We start from the raw sequence: 9,607 nt of genomic DNA on the forward strand, positions 1-9,607 counted from the left end.
GAAGGATATTTGCTTTTCTATTGCCTTTCTGTAAGTTTCTCTGAGACTTCATTCGTCATAGCAAACAACACACTTTCTGAAAATCTTCACACATTTGCTCTGCACATGTAGCTTCCATTTTTATTATCACTTCAGATTGGTTTGTCTGAATCCCCTTGTTATAAGCATTAAGACCTAGATCACGTCATTCCCCAGGGCCGGGAAATATGGATCTCTCACATTTGATGGCTGTCCTGGGACTTTCTGGATCTGCAGCGTAGATGTGGAGGGTTGCACATGTGCTACAAAAGGTAGAGCGAACGGAGGAGTGGATGGAAACCTGCCTGACGTTTCCCAGTCCCTCTGTCTCAGCTGGCAGAGCCACTACACTGCATTATGCCACACTTTAAATAGAGATGCCGCAAAGCCAGCATTAGTTTAGCTGATTTCTTTTCTTTACCCCAGGCAGCAACTGATCTAGGAAAGCTCTTCAGTTCAGGCTTACCTTTGATAGCTAAATGATCCATGGGACTACTTATAATGCAGCATGTTATAAGGGGTCTGGCAAAACCCCTCTGTGAGAGGCAGTTCCACTGGGCACATGCTTATGCAAGTGTGTTTTCCTGGAAGTGTCCATAGACCGTGATATGATAATGGAGGACAGTGACTTCAATGAGTCAGGCCCTGACAGCGAGCCTATTTGGGCTACTAATTTCAATGGATGAGTTAAGACAAGTCGGAGTGAAGAATAAAAATATCCTGTCCTCTATTTATTTAGCATCTTCTCAGAAGTGTAAGGTTGTAATTAAAGTTTTGCTTTAATGCTGAATTATTCTGAGTAGCTAATGCTTTCAGCAAGGCAATAACTGGGACAATAAACATCATGTAGGTGATACACAGAATATGTACATGTAAATATCAACATCATGTTTTCTCAGGAAAGAATTTTCGCTGAAAGAGGAATATCTATTTTCTCTGTGTAAATTTTTATAGACTGCTTGCATGAGAGGTCTAAAAACAGGTGACAAAATATCTGATATATATCAGTGTTGTCAGCCGAGATTTGGACCCCTCTTTCCGCATTTGTTGTTGCCCAGGGATTCCTTCCCTGCTTCGCACCATCTCGCCTTGATGTAGGACTGCAGAGAGAAGCCAGCCGGAGACTGAAACACTCCAATCAAAGACTTCTGCAGTATTAGGATCACATTTACAGTTATTTCAAATCACAGCAGCCCATCTACTCAGTGACACAGACCACAGACAGCACACAAGTCTGTCTTCTTTCTCTTCACTGGTGCCCCATTGAGAACTCGGTCGAATGCAAGGCTTCATGCTTCCTTTCAAAAGCCCTAAGTGGGACTGGCTTCAATTACTGAGTGCGCTTCGTACTGCATGACTCCCACATCACTTATGTCCTGCTGGAAGGACGGAGTTGTCAGCTTCAAGTAAATATTGTGAGTGCAGGAAACAAAGCTTCCCGAAGGACAGCCCATGACCCTGGAGCTCACTCCTCGAAAGGCACTAATGACCAGGAACCACAGTACCAGAGAAAAAGGTAGCAAGATTTTCTTTCACTTACTCTGTCCCGCAGCTGCAACAGAAGATTGAGGAAAGAAGCAGCTGCTCAACTAAACAAATAAGAAATGCACTTGCAGTGTGGGGAGCCGTACGCTTCCCTAATAGGTAAACACAGTGAGCGGTTAATATAGCTCGTCCTTTGTCGATAAGGTCCAGTCACATGCATAAAATAAAAGGCAGGGTTTTGTTGGGTCCAAGAAGCATTCAGCATTTCATAAGATTGCACATTTTATGCGTCACCAGTTCATCTGAGGTCAGAAGCATGTGCCCTCCGTCATTTTTTGCTTGCCCAGCTCCCTTACTGTGGATAATGGTTTTTCCTGTTCCCTTAATTCTCAGTAGTAACACAGAATAGATGAGATTCAGGGGCTATAATATAATTATTTTAGTTTTGGTAGGTAAAATAGGTGACTCCCCTTTTAACATGTGCCTTATAATGCTGTCAGGTTCTTAAAATACTCGTTTTTCATCTTTTTTCATTCTACTCAGTCTGCTAAGTATATTCTGATGAATTACCCTAATGGGGCATTAATGTTATTTATGCTCTTGAAACCAGCTTGAAGTCCAAATTCCTTTATTTTACAAAGAAAACAGATTATTAGTTATGATGTTGTAGACTGCTGTTTTAACACTTCACATTATATTTATTATTCTAAAGAATAAGGCTATTTATGTACTTTTTCTGCATTTAAGGAAAACAAATATATCTTTTAAGCTGTGTGCTTTTAAGGATAGAATTCTCTTTTGTGCACATGTAAGAAAAGACCCCAAAACAGAGGAGATGATTGTTCTGTCTGTAGAACAGCACAGTCCTACAGCTGGTTACATTTTAGGATATAGTGGAGCAAGTACTTTCACAGCTATGTAGATCCTTTAACTGTAAGCAGCACAGAAGAGAATGGATTACAACAAAAGCTGTCTGGAGAGTGAAGCCCTCTCTACTCATTGCTTGCTGGTGTGAGCGGGACGGTTTTCTCCAGCTTCTGTGACAGGCACCTGGGAAAACCCCATTGTTTGGCTTTTTAATTATGAATTGAAAAACATGCTGCTTCTAACTATTCTCCAAAATTTGTTCACGTTAAACTATACAGTAAATAATGAGCCATAAATTTCCATTTTGAGGGTTTGCTTTTTAGTGAAAATACAAAATATTTCAACACAGAAAAGCAAATGCTAACATTCTTTCTTTTTCCCCTCTCCTCTACAAATCATAATCTTTTCTGGATCCCCTTTATTAAGGACATAATAAACATTATGTATGACACTGAACATCTTTGGAACTGTATGCAAAACATAGTTGCATTGTACTCAAGTATAAAGAAACTTTACTACATACTTAACTTTATTTGCATGCTTAAATACCAGGCATGCCTTGGATAAGAAATCAGGGATGCATTGCAGTCTAGGTGGGTAGCTGCCATCACCGGTGAGCCAAATTGTCTTTATGTTTTACCTCTTTTTGGAACACTGGACTTTTTTGGTAGAAATATCTGGGACTCATTAATAAAGATTGTACAAGAACACATAAATCCAGCTTCCTTTAACCACACACAGAGGCAAATGGTTTTGTTAAATAGCAATTGTCATTTCAGAATGAATTATGATTTAAGATGCATTATGTCATTTTTTTTCATGTTGTGCCATTTGGTCTCTGATCAGTGAGGAGGCCCCGTGCTTTCTATGGAATCAATTAACCCTGAAGACCAGCCATAGTTCTAACCTCATGCTTTAATAGAAACTACTAAACTTCTTTAGCCACCTCTAAAGTAATGTGCGACTTGAAACATACAACCCTGCGAGCCAGCTGGCCATGAGAGTAGGATTCCCTCCATCTCTCCATTTGCACTGCTACATGAGATACCCAGATACCTGGAGCACAGCACGTGACAGTACATAACAGATGTAGGAGGTGGCCTGCCAGACAGCCAGGGGATCCTTGGCTTTCTCTCTCTTAACACAATCACATAGAAAACAAAAGCATATGCAAGGTGCTACTCTGAGCTGAAACAGTGAAATTATCCAGCCCAGAGCAAAAAAAAACTAGCTTTTTTTGGGGGGGGTCACACTTTTTTTTTGGGTCACACTCAGTGACCCAAATATTCTCCATCAAGGCCACCAAATTAAATTCTAGCTAAGGATATTGCCTAAATACACAGAAGGACATAAAGATATAAACAAATAATCTTGCCCAAAATTACGAACTCTTACCTGAAGAACATTCTCCCCCCAGTATCAGGTTATATAACTGAACTGTTTCTGTTTTTTCAGTTCTCTTTTGTCCTCCCTTAAAACTCTCCAATTTTTTTAACATGGATATGTTTCCTATCCTGGCAAACAGCATGTAAGGGGAATCTCTGTATTATTTCTGTCTTTATTTGATTTTATACAAAATAACAGCGTTCCATGAGACCTACCCAATTATTTGAAAACATTACTTAAAAAAATCCAACCACTGAATTTCCACAAGTTGTTGCAAAATACAATCAAACAAGTTTAAAAAAAAAAAATGGCTAAAAATCACCCTTGCCTCACCACACATCCCCCACCCTGTTCCCCCTAAGGCCGGGGCAAAACATTAGAGTTTTGCAATTTGTTTGAGAGGGACGATAGATGTGGCTGCCTTCAGACCAAAGACAAAATAAGTTCCAGAGACGAGTGTCCAGAGCCGGTGGCTTGCCAGCAGTCTGATACTTTCTAAGCTAAGCAAGTTCCAGCCTGTGAGCCTCACCTAATTGCTGTGATGACAGATTCACACTGGGAAAGAAAGAGGTGGTCATTCGAGCAGATGGTTCCATGCCACTAAGCCAAAGTCAAAAAAAATCCTCCACAAAGCAGCATACCAGTGACTTTTAATCTCAGGGTTCAGGGACACTGTAACTCTATAGCCCTGTTCGCATCCGGAGGAAATGAGAGTCCGGTATGGAGAGGAAAGCACCATGTTGTCCACAGCTCACAGCCTGCTCAGGTGATGGGCTGGCAACAGCTGGGGACCGTGGCAATCTCATTGCAAGTCCTCCTTCTGCATGCTTGTGGAAAGATTCGCCCTCAGCGAGTGGGTCTCTACTTTTTGTACTTCACCCGCTTTGAGTAAATGCTCACTGTAGCTCATTTGTGATTTACTATCTTTTGTAGCTTAGTCAAGTTTTGAAGTCAAGTTATTGTTTATTTTTTTTACTGTTAGGGAGTGTTCTTTCTTATCATTTATTTTGGAAATTTTTAAATATACATCAATTTAAATATTGTTTATACAAGGTAAATGTAAATTTATATAATGTTTGTCTTCTAGATCTCTTATGTGTCTTGTATCCAAGAGTTCATCCTCACAGCCATTAAACCAGTTTAAAGATACCACAATAAGAGAAGCATTTTGAGTTCAGAGGGACAAAATTAGCTGTAACATCGTAAACACAAATCAGGGTGGAACTTAGCAGGAAAAGGATGCCATGGACTCGTGTTTCGGTTGAACCCGACAAAGGTCAGTACAGGTGTGACTGAAATCACTTATGTCCTGGATGTGTCAGCTGCAGGTCACAATTAAAAATGAATTTGACTCTCAATTCACACGGAAAGGGGAGCTGAGAGTGAGGAATGCAGCATGTGACTGTACACAATTACCTGCAGGTCTGGAGTCCAGAAAGTTTTACTAAAAAGGTTTGGCACCTATGAATAGAATTAAGTATAGCTGGAATTTGAAAAAAATATTGTTTTTTTAAATGAGAAATCATATCTCAATTTCATTTGGATCCCATTAACAATGTAAAATAAATCCTTCGTGTTTTTGTAATCCAAGTAATCCTTTTTCCTCTTAACTTAGGGGTTTTTGTTCATGAAGATATTTTATTCAGAATATTTTATGGTTCCCATATGACTGATTTTATTGATATTTATTTAATTTATGTGAAAATATTGCTTTATTTATGTGTTTTAGTTGATCAAATCTTCCTCTTTTTTCCATGGAATAAGCAGCTAAGTAGAGGCAAAAAGCAGAGAAGAGAGTATGCCATATACCCCCTTTGGTGAGGCATCCTTCATGTCTACATTGGCGTCAACAATAACAGAAAGCAATAGGCAGATTTCCGAGAGTCACAAGCCAATTCTTTATGGCCTTGTTCTGCTCCTCCAAGATACTATATGAGGTGTGATCTATAGAGTGCACAGCCAAAAGTCACAGTTTATTTGATTCAAATATGAAAAAGAAACTACTGGAGGAGGGTGTCACCTGGCAGATGGGATGGAGTGCAGTTCACCTGACTGTGGAAGACTCATCTCACCAGTTTTAGATGTCAGCTGCAAGTGAACCTAATTGTGCTCTAGAATTTTTCTCTAAAAAAACGGAGCCTAGGTGATTAGGTCAGGTCACAGACACCTATGTTTGCTCAGATTAATTCTACCACAGGTGCCTGCAGTTAGAAGCCCAGTGACACAATGCAAACCTCTGGATTTAAACTGGACAGTTAAATGATAGTTCTTCCACTAGAAAAGTATTTTTTCCAAAGATAATTTTTGCTAGCTTGCATTCAGACTAACTCTAAAAGAATAAGCTTTACTAAAATTCTTTATTTTATCTCCTTCTTCAGCTCTGTTGGTTTGAAGATCTTTCTACTTTTGAACACCAACAACCTCCTGAGTGTTTGGTGTTGCCTCTCAATGGTGTTGCCTCTCAATAGTTGTACTGGCTGTGAACAGGGTGCAAGGCTCCTGAGTTGAAGGCTTGGCTCTCTTAAGTGAGTGGTATAAGGAATCAACTAGTCCCAGCACCGTCACATCTCTGCTCCCCTTCAGGGTTTTTGTTCTGTCTCTTTGTATTACAAGTTTCCTAAAGTAGGAGCAACTTACCTAGCACAGATCTTAGTAGTGATGTGCTCCTGGACTGCTACTACAATTAATAAGAAGTACAATAGCAAAAAGTTCTTCAGCCTTTATTGCTCTGCTTTTCCTGTAAAACCCTCAGCCAGCAGGAAATATTTGAATACCTATTTTGTCCTTGCTTAATGGCAGGGCTGCATACAGTTCAGTGGCAGAACAGAGAACAGGGTGCAGGTCTCCTGCCTTTGAATCCACTCCTCTGTCCCCCGCTCTGCAATACCTGCACAGAAGCTCTTCTGGCCTGAAGTGAAAAGAAAGAGGATGGTAACATCTTGTTTGTGGGGTCATAAGACTCTTCCCAGTTCCCCCACCCTGTTTTAGTTCTCATCATGGGACAACATATCCAAATCCATAGAATGTTAATGTCAAGCGAAGCAAGGAAGGAGTTAATATCTGTGATAGGAAGAGTCAGCCTCAACTGTCGGTGGAGCCACCTGGTACCCATTAAGGAGTAGTTATGAGAGACTGGTGATAGATAAAGTAGGAAAGTTTTATAGTGTTGGAGAGAATGAGCAAGAGGCAGTGTTGGGCTAGTCGTAGGGGTAGTAAGCAGAGCCAGGTGTTTAAAGCCATGGAGAGAGGGGAGATTTATAGGCTTCTTCAGAAGACAAAAAGCTACTTTTTTCTTCTATCTGTAGGTAATGAGATACTGGTAGGGCCTAAACCAACTAAAAGCTGATGTAGAGAAGATACAAAAATAGTTAGCATGAAGGTGACTGGACATTTGCTTAAGACTGAAGCAAGGATCCTGGGTTAATATTCACTGGACGGAGTTACTGCTGTTCCAGGACTTGACTCATGCCCCTCTCCCTGTTTGTTGTTAATCTTTTGAGGGTTTTACTTTTAAAAGAATCTAAGGAATACCCCTGTCTGCCAAGTGGTCTGGTAATTTTTAGGAGACAGATTGGCCAAGCAGACTACTCACGAACAAACACTTTTCCTTTTGCAAAATACTTCTTGCCTGAAAAAGACAATACGTTTCTCAGCTTCTATTAGAGCAAGCTGGGTATGATTAATCTTTATTCTCATTGCTAGGTTGTCTGCCACTCCCCTTCTCTGCCTTCCTATTTCCCAATTCAAAATCTATTGTGAGAAGTATGCAAATCATTGTTGATAACTAACTCCTATACAAAAAATGACTTTGCAATTTGGTTGTTATTTCCCCTCCCAAATAAAGTATCCTTTTTATTTGTAACACAGGGGTGAAATAAGACTGCTGAGTTACTTCTCAAAGGTCGTACTGCAGGACAACAAGTATAAGAATTCTGAGTGGCAGAAACGGCTCTGGGTGCCCAGCTTCTGCCTGGTCCTCTCTGGAGGCTCCATGGCAGGCAGTAGTGCCCGACCTGCAGGTGAAAGGACAGATCGTTTCTACATGGCTTGCTCTAACTTGCGGGCGTTCAGGATCATCTTCCCGGAGTCAGCCTTTGTCACTGAAGATGTGGTAAGAAGTAAGTGGCCAGCTGGAGGATGAGGGTCCTTTCAAGCCTCCTGACTTTTATCTGCTTGCTTTAGAGGGTTAAAGTGCATGGCATTGTGGTGAATGCATTCAATTTAAATGATAAGACCTAGCCTTACAGTTCCTTTCCGGGTTCTGCCAGCTAAGCCTTAGGGGATTGTACACGTGCATTGTCTTTGTGGTAAAAATGATCAGAATACAAACTCCTAAATTGATGTGTTTTTCTCTACTCATTAATCCTGTGGCATAAACATTGTTGTCAGAGGCACCGTTTTGTTCAATGGTCATTTGGCAACAGGGAGTGCCGAAAACACAAAACACAAAACACAATAGCTGATGACTTGGAGCACTTATCTGTTCCCATGATCCTTTGTTAAGCTATTAAACTCATACATCTTAACGCCAGCAGGATTGGAATAATTTGAGGAATAGGTTTAGCAACGTGATTTTTGGGGAAGAGGGAGGAGCAGGGCTGAGAAGATTGAATCTGCCCTGTGTGAGTGTACTGGCTGTTCTTCCCCACACAGCCAAAATACAAGGCTCTTTTGACAAGTGATTTTTGTTTGGTTTTTTGGACTGCCGGTAGTTCCAGAACAGGTCTGCTAAAGCACTCTAGGGACCCTGTTCCTTCCCCTTCCCTGTGCAGTTTTCCTGCAACCGGTCAAACGTTTTTATGTTGGGGATTGGCTGAAATGATTTGGTCTCTAATTAACTCAACTAATAGTAAATTAATTCAATGAAATACTGGCAGTAGTTCTGCATAATACTGGTTTAACAACTCACTGTTAACTTAGGTGCTTTCCTAAGTGAACAGTCTTAAGGGAATCTGTGTTTGCCATTGGAGTGCTTCCAAAATGCCCTAGATTTCAGAACATCTCACTTTTTTTCCAGTGGTTTAAAAACACAACAGTGCGCAAGCTGGCCCAAAGGACTAGCAATGACAAGGGTGAATGATGTATTTTTAGGAAATCCAAGTACGCTGTCTGTGCCTCGACAGTCCCATGCTGGCTGCAGCTACCTGTTTCAGCAGATTTCTCCCCGTCCCTCACGGAGCCGAAGGACTCAGCTGTGCCCTGCAAAGCTTCCTGTTTACAGCCGTGCATCCTCCGAAAACAGAGCATTCTCTGCTTCCCACATCTCAGAAGCCATAGATGGATCCCGTAACATCCTGTGCCTTTCCGTCATCGCAGCGCTGCTTTTTCTGAGAACTGCTGGGAGAAGTCGCTCACAGGATTGTTAACAATTGGTCATCACCTTCTGGATGTGTCAGACTGTCGAGTACTCCAGGTCATCAGGCTTCACTGACAAGGAAACAATATCAACAAAACATTTGCCCTTTGTTCCCGTCATATATTGAGTTCACTGTGTATCACAGCGGATAGCACACTTCCTACACTGAGAAAACCCACTGCCTTTTGATTTGAGGCTGAATGTTATACCTCTTAAAGTGCACAGACTGAACTGGGACAGAAACATAGCTCAGTACCGAATGGTCCTGGCAGCTGCACAGCTTATCATCTTCCCTGTTTACCTCCTTGTGATTACAGCCGAGGCCCAGGTATGTACGCCATCTGGCTCCTGACAGTGCCGTAGCCTCCTCGAGGAGCAAAAAGGGTTCAGTCTCCAGTTCCCTCTGAAGAGGAGCCCAGATTGAAACTTCGTTCGTCTCATTTCTTCCTCTGCCCTCTGCCCTACAAAGCACAGCTATTGTCCTCAGCCGTTACT

This window comes from Pygoscelis adeliae, unplaced genomic scaffold, assembly GCF_000699105.1.
Source record: "Pygoscelis adeliae isolate BGI_AS28 unplaced genomic scaffold, ASM69910v1 Scaffold54, whole genome shotgun sequence".
Taxonomy (NCBI): Eukaryota; Metazoa; Chordata; class Aves; order Sphenisciformes; family Spheniscidae; genus Pygoscelis; species Pygoscelis adeliae.